Here is a 12488-nt window from a genome sequence, read left to right on the forward strand (position 1 = left end):
TACAATCCTCCTCCATGGTGGACCAGTAGTAACCCTGTCGAAGGATCTTCCGTGCTAGCATTACTCTGCTCATGTGTGCACCGCACTCTCCTCCATGGATGGCCTCCATCAGGCGCTTCGATTCTTCGGCTTCGACGCACAGCTTGTGCATTCCCAGATGACCTCTCTTATACAGCTTACCCCCACAGATGATGAACTGAACGGCCATTCTTCTGATCGCCCTTTTATCCTTGGCATTTGCCCCTAGTGGATACGTCTCTTTCTCCAAGAAGTTCCAAATGTCGTAATACCAGGGGTTTTCGTCCTGAACTTCGTCTATGCCAGCGATTGATTCATACGCCGGCACAAACTTCTAATCAATGATAACTGGACGCATCCAGACTCCGGACGGGATGTCTATCATGGAAGATAGAGTTGCTAGTGAATCTGCGAACCTGTTGTTCTCTCTCACTAGGTGGGTGAAATTTAGCTTCTCAAACCGAGGAATTAACAAGTCCAAGGTCCGGTGGTAAATTATCATCTTCTCCCCTTTGACTTTCCAGTCTCCTTTTGCTTGAGACACAACAAGGTTCGAGTTCCCAATGACGTCCAACCGCCTTGCCCCTAGTTCTAGGGCTGCTTCTAGGCCGGCAATACATGCCTCATATTCTGCTTCATTGTTCGAGACTTTGAACCGGAGCTTGAAGGCTAGGGGGATACGGGAATCGTCAGGCGCTATCAACAACACTCCTATCCCATACCCGTACTGGTTTGACGCTCCGTCAAAGTACATCATCCAAGTTTCATCTTCGACGTGCAGAATGGCTTCATCTGGGAATAGGTACTCAACCGCCTCATCCCCTTCAACCGGGTGGTCAGCAAGGAACTCCGCTACCGCTCTTCCTTTTACTGACTTGCGTGTCACATACTTCAGATCAAATTCAGAAAGCAACAGCAGCCAACGAGCTAGCCTACCAGTAAGTGCTGGTTTCTCGAAAAGATATTTGATGGGATCCAAGCGTGAAACCAACATTACAGAGTGAGCTAACAGGTAGTGCCGCAGTTTCCTGGTAGCCCATACCAAGGCCAAACAAGCCTTCTCCAGCGGAGTGTAGCGGGTCTCGTAATCCAGTATCTTCTTGCTTAGATAGTAGATGGCCCTTTCCACTTTGTCCTCTGACTCTTGTGCGAGCATGCAGCCCATGGTAGTCTCAGTTACTGAAAGGTACAATATCAACGATTTTCCTGGCTCTGGTGGTGACAACACAGGCGGGTTCTGTAAATATTCTTTGATCTGTTCAAAAGCTGCTTGGCATCGGCCGTCCCATTAGAATTTCTTTCCTTTCTTCAGGAGACCAAAAAGTGGTTCACAAGTCAAGGTTAGTTTTGAAATAAACCGTCGTATGAATTGCACTTTACCTAGAAAGCCTCGCACCTCCTTTTCAGTCCTTGGTGGTGGCATTTCTAAGATGGCCTTGATTTTTGAAGGATCGACCTCGATGCCCCTTTGTGTAATCAGAAATCCCAGCATTTTTCCCGCTGTAACACCGAACGTACACTTCTAAGGATTTAGCCGCAACCGAAATTCTCTGATCCTTTGGAAGAACTTTTGCAAGGCGGTGTAGTGGCCTTCTCTTTCTTTAGACTTGACAATCATGTCATCTACGTACACCTCAACCTCTTTGTGGATCATATCATGCAATATTGTGGTTGCAGCCCGTTGATATGTGGCCCCAGCATTCTTCAACCCAAACGGCATCACTCTGTAACAGTATATCCCCCATGGGGTGGTGAAAGCAGTCTTCTCCCGGTCTTCGGGTGCCATCACTATCTGATTGTAGCCTGAGAAACCATCCATAAACGAGAGCGAAGCATGCCCCGCTGTAAAATCCACCAACTCATCAATATGTGGCAAGGGAAAGTCGTCCTTCGGACTAGCTCTGTTCAAATCCCTGAAATCCACGCACACTCGGATCTTGCCATCCTTCTTCGGCACTGGAACAATGTTGGCCAACCAAGTCGGGTATTCGGATACCAACAGGAAGCCTGCATCGATTTGCTTGGTGACCTCTTCCTTAATTTTGATGGCCGAGTCCGGACGAATCCTTCTGAGCTTTTGTTTGATCGGTCGGGCCTCGGGGTCGAGAGGGATCCGGTGCTGTACAATCTCAGGATCGATTCCAGGCATGCCTTCATAGGACCATGCGAAAACATCTTTGAAATCTTTTAATAAAGCGACTAGGCGCTCGGGTTCCACCGAAGACAACGTGGACCCGATTTGGACCAGCTGCGGGTCCTTCTCAGTACCAACATTCACGGTAGTGATTTCATCCATTAAGGGTTTAACAAATCTTTCCTGCTCTTGATCAATTAATCGTTGCAAAACCGGAGGAATTTCTTCCTCGTCGTTTTCATCAAAATTTTGAAAATCCTGATTTAAGCAATAAATCAAAGGCACAGAAAAATACTCAGAAACCACATCCACATCATTCTCATTAAATACTTCCAAGCCTTCCGATTCTTCTGTTACAACAGACTCAAAAGAGAAAGAAAATGACGACCTAGACAGGACTGTGGCATTCGGGTTATCACCCCCAGGAATACCGGACTCAGACTCAGTTGAGCTGGAATCTGATTCCGACTCACAAGACTCGGTGGAATCAGATTCCGGCTCACTACCTGACCCGGTGCTGCTTGATAAAAATCCCTCTTCATATTGCTAGACGAGAGGGGTGCGATGGATGCATCCAAAATAGTTGATGGTAGGCCCGCAGCCGTTTCATTCCTGATCATGCATACCGAGGAGTTATCCCCCAAGCACTTCTGTTCGATCGGAGGATCTGAAAGTAGACATGCCAGCGCTACCCCCATTTCATTTTCAGCGTCCTCAGACTGCACTTCCTTACTCTGTTCAGCCTTAGCCGATAGATCTGCCTGCTCTTCGGCGACGTCATTCTCAGGTAACTGTAGATCAAAGAAAATCTCAAACCCCGGCACGCGCTTCCTTTCCGCGTTCAGCCACGGCTCTGGGAAGCCACAGAACGGAAAGTCCTCCCCCTCCCGGATGAAGCGTTTGTTTAGGGTACCCTGAATGGGCCGGTGCATTAAGTCAAAGGGCTTCCCCATCTGTTTCGCTCTGGCTCTTCCGACCATTTCCTTTCCTTTCCTTATCCAGTCCTCTTTGGTGGGTAGATAACCCAATCCGAAGGTATGAGGGTTGTGTGGCACTTCGGCCAATGCTACGACGCCTTTCCGGCCACTCTTTCCCAATCCCATCCCGGGGATGTGTTGGAGCTTGTTCATGAGGTAGACTGCTTGAGCACTGACATATACCCCTTCATTAGCTGCCATGATGTCCTGTACAACCCGAGTCTCAGCCAAGGTAAAACCTAATATGAACACATCTTCCATACCGTGCTCGATTTCTAGAACCGGCGTAGATACCTCCGGCGGCGGATGAATTGATGAATTTTCGAAAACAATGGCTACTCCCTTCCCATAAGGGTATTTCACCACTTGATGTAGGGTGGAGGAGACCGCCTTTACCTGATGCAGCCACGGCTGCCCCAAAAGCAGGTTGAAAGTTGCAGGAACCTCCAAGACATGGAAATTTATCTCATGCTATCCCGGCCCAACCTTTGTTTGATTCTTAACTGTTCCCATTACTTCCCGGCTTGTGTTGTCATACGCCCGAATCACCTGGGCCGTTGGCACAAAGTTCGTGATTTTCAAACCGATCGCGTAGGCTATCCTTGTCGGACAGACGTTGATGGCGGACCCTGTGTCGACAAGCACCACGGGTATCCATTTATCTCTACACTCCACAGAGATGTAGAGTGGCTTGTTATGGTTCGCACCCTCAGGTGGTAGTTCTTTGTCAGAAAAGGTCAACATCGGGGTAGCTCCTCCCGAAAAGACTAAGCCCACCAACTGTTCGGGCGTGGTGTCTATAGAAAGCTTGGCTTTGTCCATGGCTGAAAGGACAGCCTGTCTATGTACTCGAGAAGCCATAAGCAGCCCCCAGATGGAGATGTCTGCTTGTATCTTTTTCAATTGTCTCAATGCGGCCTCATCCTCGAGTTGTTTTTCTTTTTGTTTCTCTGCCTCCCTATCTTTTTCGGACGCCTTTGGTTGATCTAGGTGTGGAGGCTTGAAATACCGTCCACTCCTAGTCATGTGATCGACTTCGCCGATATACCAAGTATCATCTGGTTGGTTCCCCCAATCTTCGTCTGTGTGGGCAAGACATAGATCATCGTCCTCCCACCACATTCCATCTACTGCTGACAGGCACCTGTCCGGTTCTGGCATGACTGTTCTCATACTCGCAGTACCTTCTATCCTTATGCTCGCGGTATTTTCCATTTCTGTGTTTATAGCAGTCTCAGCCCCCACATGGGCTTTTGCCTTCCTGATCCTCTCGGAATCTTCGAATCTTTCCTATCCCGACTGTGTCAATGCAGCCGACTATTCAATAAGCCCCGTACTCGAAATGCTCAATCCCGAGCGAAATTCTTGACACCGGCGCCCACCGGCAATGCACTCTGTTCTCCAACCCTTCCGGCTGTCACTGATATTCTTGCCCCTGCCGGGCCTTGTTGTGGCTGAGACTCTTCCACCACATCTAGTTGATCATCCAACCATCCCGTAGCCTCTGTTGATTCCTCATAATCGAACCAGTTGACGACTAAGTCCCCTGGATCTTGGTTACTGTAAAACTGGAGCTTGGCAAGGTCCTCTTCCACAGCCGTTACATCGTCCGTTCCCTGTCCCAGACTGTCCCCTTGGATCACACACAGCTCCCCCTCTGTTGGTAGTTCCATATCTGGCCTGTCCTGGCCTATTGACAAAATGTAGTCACCTGGACTATAAGTATTCCCAACACCACTCCCAGATTCCGCAGACTTTGGCTCAACAACCCCCTTCTCCTTTGGAGTCTTCTCTCTCCTGTTCTCGATAGTCACCACCGTTGGCTTAGGTTGGGTTATGGAGATGTCCATCATGCACAAATCGGTGCAATCGGGAAGGAACACTTCCGACTTAGGCAGGTGGGAAGGAGTGATATAGATGCTAGGATCGTAAGGCACGACCCCAGCTTGGATGAAGTTGACTCTTTTGGGTGGTGGAGTTTGGTTATGTGTGGGGAGAGGGTTTGTAGTAACGTTGGGTTTCTCGGGAGGAAAAATCACCCCGTTATCGATGAGATCTTGAATCTCATGACGCAATCGGAAGCACAGATCGGTGTCATGACCGTGCTGTTGGTGAAATGCACAATATTTGGCTGGGTTGTGGGCGGCGGGGAGTCTTTCTGGTAAGGGCCGCGGCTCTAGGGGCTTCAGATGCCCCTTTCTGATTAAAACCCCCAAAGCTTTGGACAGGGGCATATAAAGTGGAGCGAAGGTTCTGGTGTTTTTGGGTGGGTATTTGACTGTTTGTGGGTTGCTTCCGGACGCACCGGAGAATGGTGCGGCTGCCATAGTTCTTGAGGGAGGATTGGTGGTGACCATACTTACTTCGGAGGTCCTAGTAGTTATAGTGCCACTCGGGCCTGCATTAGTGTTACAATTGAAAGTTCTGCGGGGTTGCTCCCGGTCATTATCAATCAATCCTTGCTTTAAGGCATCCTTAATCTGCACCCCCATTTCATGTAGATCAGAAAAGGTAGGGAAGGGGAGTACAATCATCTTTTGCATCAACTTCGGCTGAAGATTGCGCACAATCATCCGAATCTGGTCTTTGTCTGTGGGCCTTAAGGTCATCATCGAAGCCTTAGCCCGCCATCTGGTTACGAATTCTGAGAAGCTCTCTTTGGGTTCTTGCCTCGTTGTCTTGAGATCTCGGGTCGTAATCTCGATTTGTGTATTGTATGAGTACTGCAAGATGAAGGCCTCAGCCATCTCATCCCAACTTCTCTTGACGTCATCCTCCAATTTGGCATACCATATGGCCGCTACACCCGACAGGGTCCGGCCAAATAGAGACAGCTTCTGCAGTCTAGTGAGGCCCATTGGCCTTAGGATATCTGAAAACAACCTTAGGTGCACCATGGGGTCTCCAGACCCATCAAATCGATCAATGTGCGGCATCTTGAATTTGTCAGGCAGCGTCACGACTGCGTCGGTATACCCATCTTCGATGTCAGGGATGGTCTTGACTCCCTGGGATCTTTTGAACAGCTTTTCGAGCTTGCTCAGCTTTAATGCTGTGGGATCTGTCTCGAACTCGAAAGGAGAGTCCGGTGGGCTGGTGGGTGTTTTGGATAACTGGGGTTGGATTTGGGGTAGGATCGGGGGTGGAGGTGGTCCAATGGGAATGTCCGTGTCATTCTGAACATTAGCTGTCTCCCCGAGGGTAGGAATTCTTGGCGGGGGAGGAACTTGTTGCGAAGCAGATGCTCTGTTTTGCTGTTGAACCTCACGATTAAATCTGCTTGTTCATTCATAACCGTGGCCTGCTGCTTGGCAAACTCTGCCTGCCGGACAGCATCCTGCTGCATCATTTTCATGCTCTCTTGGAGTTGGCGCACCATCTCCTCTAAACTAGCCATACTGTTTTGTTCTGACTGAATTATCGGTATATGTTCCCTCTCTATGGGTGAAACAGAACCCTAATCCCTACTGTACACAGGTGGGGTAGATAAAGCCCTCTGTACTGACTGTCGAACTGATGCCCTCTGCCTAGCTGTCCTCCGTCTAGTAACCGGGGGTAGAGAGTGGTACATTGGTTGTCCGTCTACCAGATCCTCAGATCGATGGAGCCGACGATCTCTAATCCAGAGTGCTTGGGGAATATCTACCGGGTTGGAAGCAATGGTGCTAAACTACCTAGCAAAAAGATAAATAATGCAGTAAATAAACAAACAATCGGACAGCACAACGGCGTAAAATAAACACATACAACGCACAGTTGGGTATTCGTAATACACAGTTGGTAAGCCGAACACACTGTTCCTCGATACTGATCACTATTCCCCAGAATCATTGTTCCCAAAACTGAACCTGATACCCGCAGATAACTGATTCTCATAAACTGATACTGATGCCCTCAGGTCTAATACTCAATCTTGCAAACTGATATGTACGTTCCTGTGGGGATACATTCTAAAAGCACATAGTAGGTAAAGAGAGCCAAAACACCCCTATGTTGGGGTAGGGTTTCCCTGTCCTATTTTATCAGGAGCTAGGGTTCCACTATGCACGCAGCAGTTTCAAACAACCTATAATCGGGTAAGCAGCCTGTCCTAACTTGGAATGGTCACTATGGATCCGAATATGCACTAGGTCGAATGATCGAAAAGGGTGCCCCGGTAAAACCGGGGTTTGTGTTCCCATGCTGTCAGAGCCCATAACCGGTCAGCCTTATGGTCATGCCTTGACAAGACAAACCTCCGGCAAATCGTTCAGGAATGGTAGATGGCAAACACGGTGTCCTAGGCGCACTAATGCACATGCAATGCAAAGAGACACATAAATGAAATCAAAGCAGGATATCACGAGTTCGAGTCAAGCTCTCTAAAATCCCTAGCGGAGTCGCCAGAAACTGTAGCACGTGCCCGCGAGGGGAGCCCTCGCTACACGCTACAGTTCGGACTCGATTTTGTTTGCAGTTCTAAATCTGAACCAAAGAGTCCAAAATCCGGCAAATCGTTTTGAGAAACAGATTTTTTGAAAAGAAGTGCCAAACATGGACTGCTTTGCCAGATACAGAGTCGCTACCTAAATATTTTAAAATGGGGGAATTTAGGAAACCCTGACTCGGTGCCAAAGGCCACGTGTCCGTCATCACCAGAGTTGCCTCGGCTCGGGAACTTGGGTACGATTGGGGAAGGTCAGCTATGAGCACCCCCTCTCGCCCGATCCGAAGATCGGCCTCTACTAACCATGATATCCGTTTTTGAAAACGCTATGTGTTCTTATACCATTTATTAGCCTAGAATTACTATGTTATGCGCACAGCACACAAGTATAGACTAGATTGCCTAATTTGGAAATAAGCATTGCATATCCGTTTGTCTTGAAAAACACTTTGGAATTTTCAACTCGCAAGTAGGCTAAAATACAGATTTCAACGAGTTTTTCCAACTTAGACAATCCAACCTTCACCCACAGGCAACCAAACAGTTTATCACATAAGCATCTAGCCACATGGTAAGCATGCTGTCATGATAGTATTCACACGCATGCGATATGCTAAAGCATAAATGCTTACCGAGTACTCCGAGCCAAAACAATAAACTAGTTAGCCAACATGCATGGTCCTAGTTCATGTCAAATTGACTAATGCAACACATACAAGATGCAATTAGAGTAGGCTCGGCTAACCTAAACATGGCATGTGAAATGCGATCAATTGATGCACGTATTCAATTTGGAATTGAAGTACAAATGCAGTTAGCATGATGTACCGAGCCTGGTGCATGCGAGACAAATGTATGGATGCACGCATGCATAGCATAAGGTATGCTAATTTAAATATGCCCTAGTCTACCATCATAAGCGGGTAAATAAAAGGGAAGAAAGACGTGGGGTTGGAAGACATACACACACTCACGCACACTTATTACACAATTGCCCTCACTCGGAGGGTCCAAATAAATATTACAGTCCGAGTAATAAACACATAAATTATTACAGAATTTCTAATTAACTAACAGAATGAATGCAAAAGAAAGGTGGCCACAGCCCCCCACCTCAGGATGCGCGAATGATGCATGCTCGAACCCGTCTCGCCCGGAAAGTCCGTACCATACCACTGCTGCCTCTGTTTACACTGCCCTGCTTCTCTGAAAATTGTCAAAGTTCTGGGACAGGTCCCCTAAACACTGTGGAACACCATCGGCTGGAGGAAATGTCCACTGGTCATTGAAAATGTCCATCGGCTGCTGATGAAGCCATTGGCCCAGGAAGGGTTGCCGGTTGGCACTGAATACTGCCGGTCGGCAGAAAGTTCCTGCAGAATCTGGTTTTTGACAGCAACAAGGACAGACAGTGTACGGCATGGAATTTCAAGCAAGTGTATGCATGGCTATACTCCTAATCATGTAACGGACTCAAGGGGGTATGGCCCTTGACCCTCGGGCTATCAATAGTGCATTTGATGCATGATAGCCTAAGGAGCCAAGGTTGCAATTTGATGTACAAATGCATGCAACACAGAAATGAGGACCAAGAGCCTATCATGCCAAAGTCAAGGGCCTCGGTGACCGAGGGTTGAGGTGTGTTTTGTCACTCGAAGTACAAACGCCCCTCATCCCTCACACTTGGTTTGACACCCCAAACCAAGCAATGCAATGCATGTTATGCAAACATGGCTCAAAATGTAACATGGTACTAAGATGCAAAACATGTCAAATGTGATGCAATCTATCATGTTAAGTATGCAAAATGCTAGTCATATGAGATGCAAATGTGATGCAAACATGGACCAATATGCCATGAGGCTAGCATGGGACAACATATAATGAACCAAATAAGCAACAAGCATATGATAAGCATGCAATGGTGGACTTAAACCATAAATGGCAGACCTCAACCTTGCCATGAACAGTGGCCAAAATGATGTACAAGAGCACAAATGATGCATGCAAGCATGCACACACCGAGGTCCATCACCTAAGCATGAAAGGGGACAACTCTAAGCATACTTAAAGGCGACATAAAAGGGCATTAAACCAGCATGCTAAGCTCTAAAAATGAATAGAGGATAATGCCAAATCAAACAAAACATGCAAGCAAGGCATGCAACAATGGCCAACACTTGAAGCCAATAAAGGGGGTCAAACCAAGGCTATGTCAACCAAACCTTAGAGGACCAAAATGACCTAAAACAGTCCCAAGGGACTCCAAAACAAGACTAAAGCATGCATAGATCATGGTCAAAACATGCCAAGGAATGAGTCCAAAACAAGGGCATTCAAGACCACCAAAAGGGAGCATCACTCAATACTTATCCCAAGCAAACATGGCATGAATTTTTCAATACAAAACAGAGTTCTAGTATGCAAAAAGAACCCTCAAAACCCACTGATATGGCAGCCTAATATCTAAACACATGGGCATGCACAATGACCATTTCCAAGGCATAAAAGGACAACCCCTCAAAGCATGAAAGAGATGATGAAGACAAACATACAAGCATGGATTAGGGACTAAAATATGATCTACAATGATGTCAAATCATGAGATTAAGGTAAGCCAAGCATGCTAGAGACTCACACCCTCGAGGCTTACAAGCCAAAATGCAAAGTAACTATATCAAGCATGCCAAATATGACAAAATCAGGGGCCAACAAACTTTAAGCATGACAAAACATGGCCAAATACTTCACAAAGTTAAGTCAAAACAAGAGGATATGCTAGACTAAACATATAGCACACTTCTAGGCAAGATGGAGAATTACAAAGCAAGTATAAAATGCATGCTAAGGGCCAACAAACCACCATTGGAAAGAGATATAACATGACCCAAAACACCCAAAAAACTTCTGAAATGGGACCAAAAATGATCAAGCATGCATGTTGCCCTTTTAAGCCAAAACAAAGGTAAAAGAAGGACAAAGGGGAGAGGGGTGTCCCTCCCCTACGCAAGACCTCAAACCATCTTCTTCACCACTAAAAATCCACTAGATTTCAATGGTGAAAAGAGCAATACACCAAAGGTCAACAAGGCTTAAAGAAAAGGCACCAAAAGAGGCCAAAAGAGGCCTAAGAGGGGGAGTTCGACCCCCAATGCCAAAACGACCTCAATGAGATGTCTTAAGCATGAAAATACAAAGCTTTTTTTAGTTATACACAAAGCCTAAAACAGAAAGCAAGATAGGTCAAAAGCCAATGCAAGATTGGGGAAACTAAAGTAAAGTGATTACCCTTGAAGAACCTTTGAAGAACAGTTGGTCCAGCCACCCTCTATTGACCAAAACCAGTCCAAAACCTCAACAAACAACCCTCAAAGTCCCTCAAAGTCGAAGTAAGGTGCGGTAGTGTGTGTGTTAGTGCAAAACTAAGGTAAAAATGCACTTTTAGGCCACAAAACACACACAAGGGAGGAGAGAGAGGGAAATATAGAGAGAGAGTGTGTATGTATATGTATAAGCTCTGGTTTTCTTTTTAAAATTGCCAACCTAGAAGAAGGAGGAGAGCTCTCCTCTTATAGAAGTCCCCCTTGCAAAGCTTACCAAACAAGCTTGCTTAGAGGGAAATCCCTCCATACACGTGCATGGTGGGGAACAGAGTGGGTGCCAGCTATCACAGTTGGCACAAAATATCTACTAAAAGTAGATGAACAGTAGTCGGCTGCTCAAAATTGCCATTTTGACAAAATGGACTGCCGACCGGCAACAAAGAATGCCGACCGGCAATATACATTGCCGATGGCAACAAAACACCAGCCGGTGGCCTCTGGCCATGGCCGGTGATGTGTGGGGATGCCTCACAAGGCATTCCTTGCCCCTCCAAGGCAAAACACAAGTGTTTGGTGCAAAACCAGACACTAAACAGTCGAGTTCGGAGATCCTGAGGCAAGGCGCGTAGTTGAGACCTCCGGGAACTCCAAACGAACACAAACATGGATGATCACCGAGTGTTCAAACGGTGACGTCCAAGTCTTGAGGACGGTCAAAAACGGGGTGTCTACAGTCATCTTCGGGATTTGACATTCACTCACGTCATTTCATGACTTTAAACTTTGTTAAAGAGGGGCAACTGTAGACACCTCATTTTTAACTGCCCTTAAGACTTGGGCGCCTCAAGTTGATTGCTCGATGATGAAAGTTACGTTGTACAAACGTTCAATTTATTCAACAAGAAGAGCTTCTAAATCCTAACCTTACACCCCATTTTTGACCAAAACCATTTTCGACCAAAACTATTTAGACCTTAAAATCCTCTTTTTCAAAATATTTTTCCATATGTTTCTACGATGTTTTAAGGCTCGCATTTCGTTTAAAATATTGCACTTTTCAGTAAACCGAGTAAAGACGCAGTGGAAATAAATGAAAGGGAGGTGACCTCTTTGAAAAATCTTTAAAACATCTTATTGATAGGTTTGGAGTTGAAGAGAATAGGAGGGGGTGGAAGAAAACTAGTTGGGGAAATGGTTGAGCATGAAACAGTTGAGAAAGAACTAAGTAGCCTTCACTAAATCAGGCCTATCTTTTTGTACACTTAGACATTAGTTGTGAGGCCACCACCATTGGAAAGTGGACTTTCGGGGCTTCAATTTTGACTTAAGAATCTCCTAAAGCCGAGTTCGGATGAGGGAGATATGGCCGTTTGAAGTTAGACATCAATCTGGTTAAGATAAAAATGAGCAACCTTCACTAAAATAGGCATATCTTTTTGTACACTTAGAATTTGGAAGTCAGTCCACCACCATCGGAAAGTATACTTTCGGGGATTTAATTTAGACTAAAAAAATGACCTAAAACTGAGTCTGGGTGAGGGAGATATACCCATTTAAAGTCCGGCCTAGAAGCAGATTTTTGTGGCCGGCAACCCACTATTTGTGGCTGG

This window comes from Camellia sinensis, chromosome 13, assembly GCF_055761805.1.
Source record: "Camellia sinensis isolate YWXY chromosome 13, ASM5576180v1, whole genome shotgun sequence".
NCBI lineage: Eukaryota > Viridiplantae > Streptophyta > Magnoliopsida > Ericales > Theaceae > Camellia > Camellia sinensis.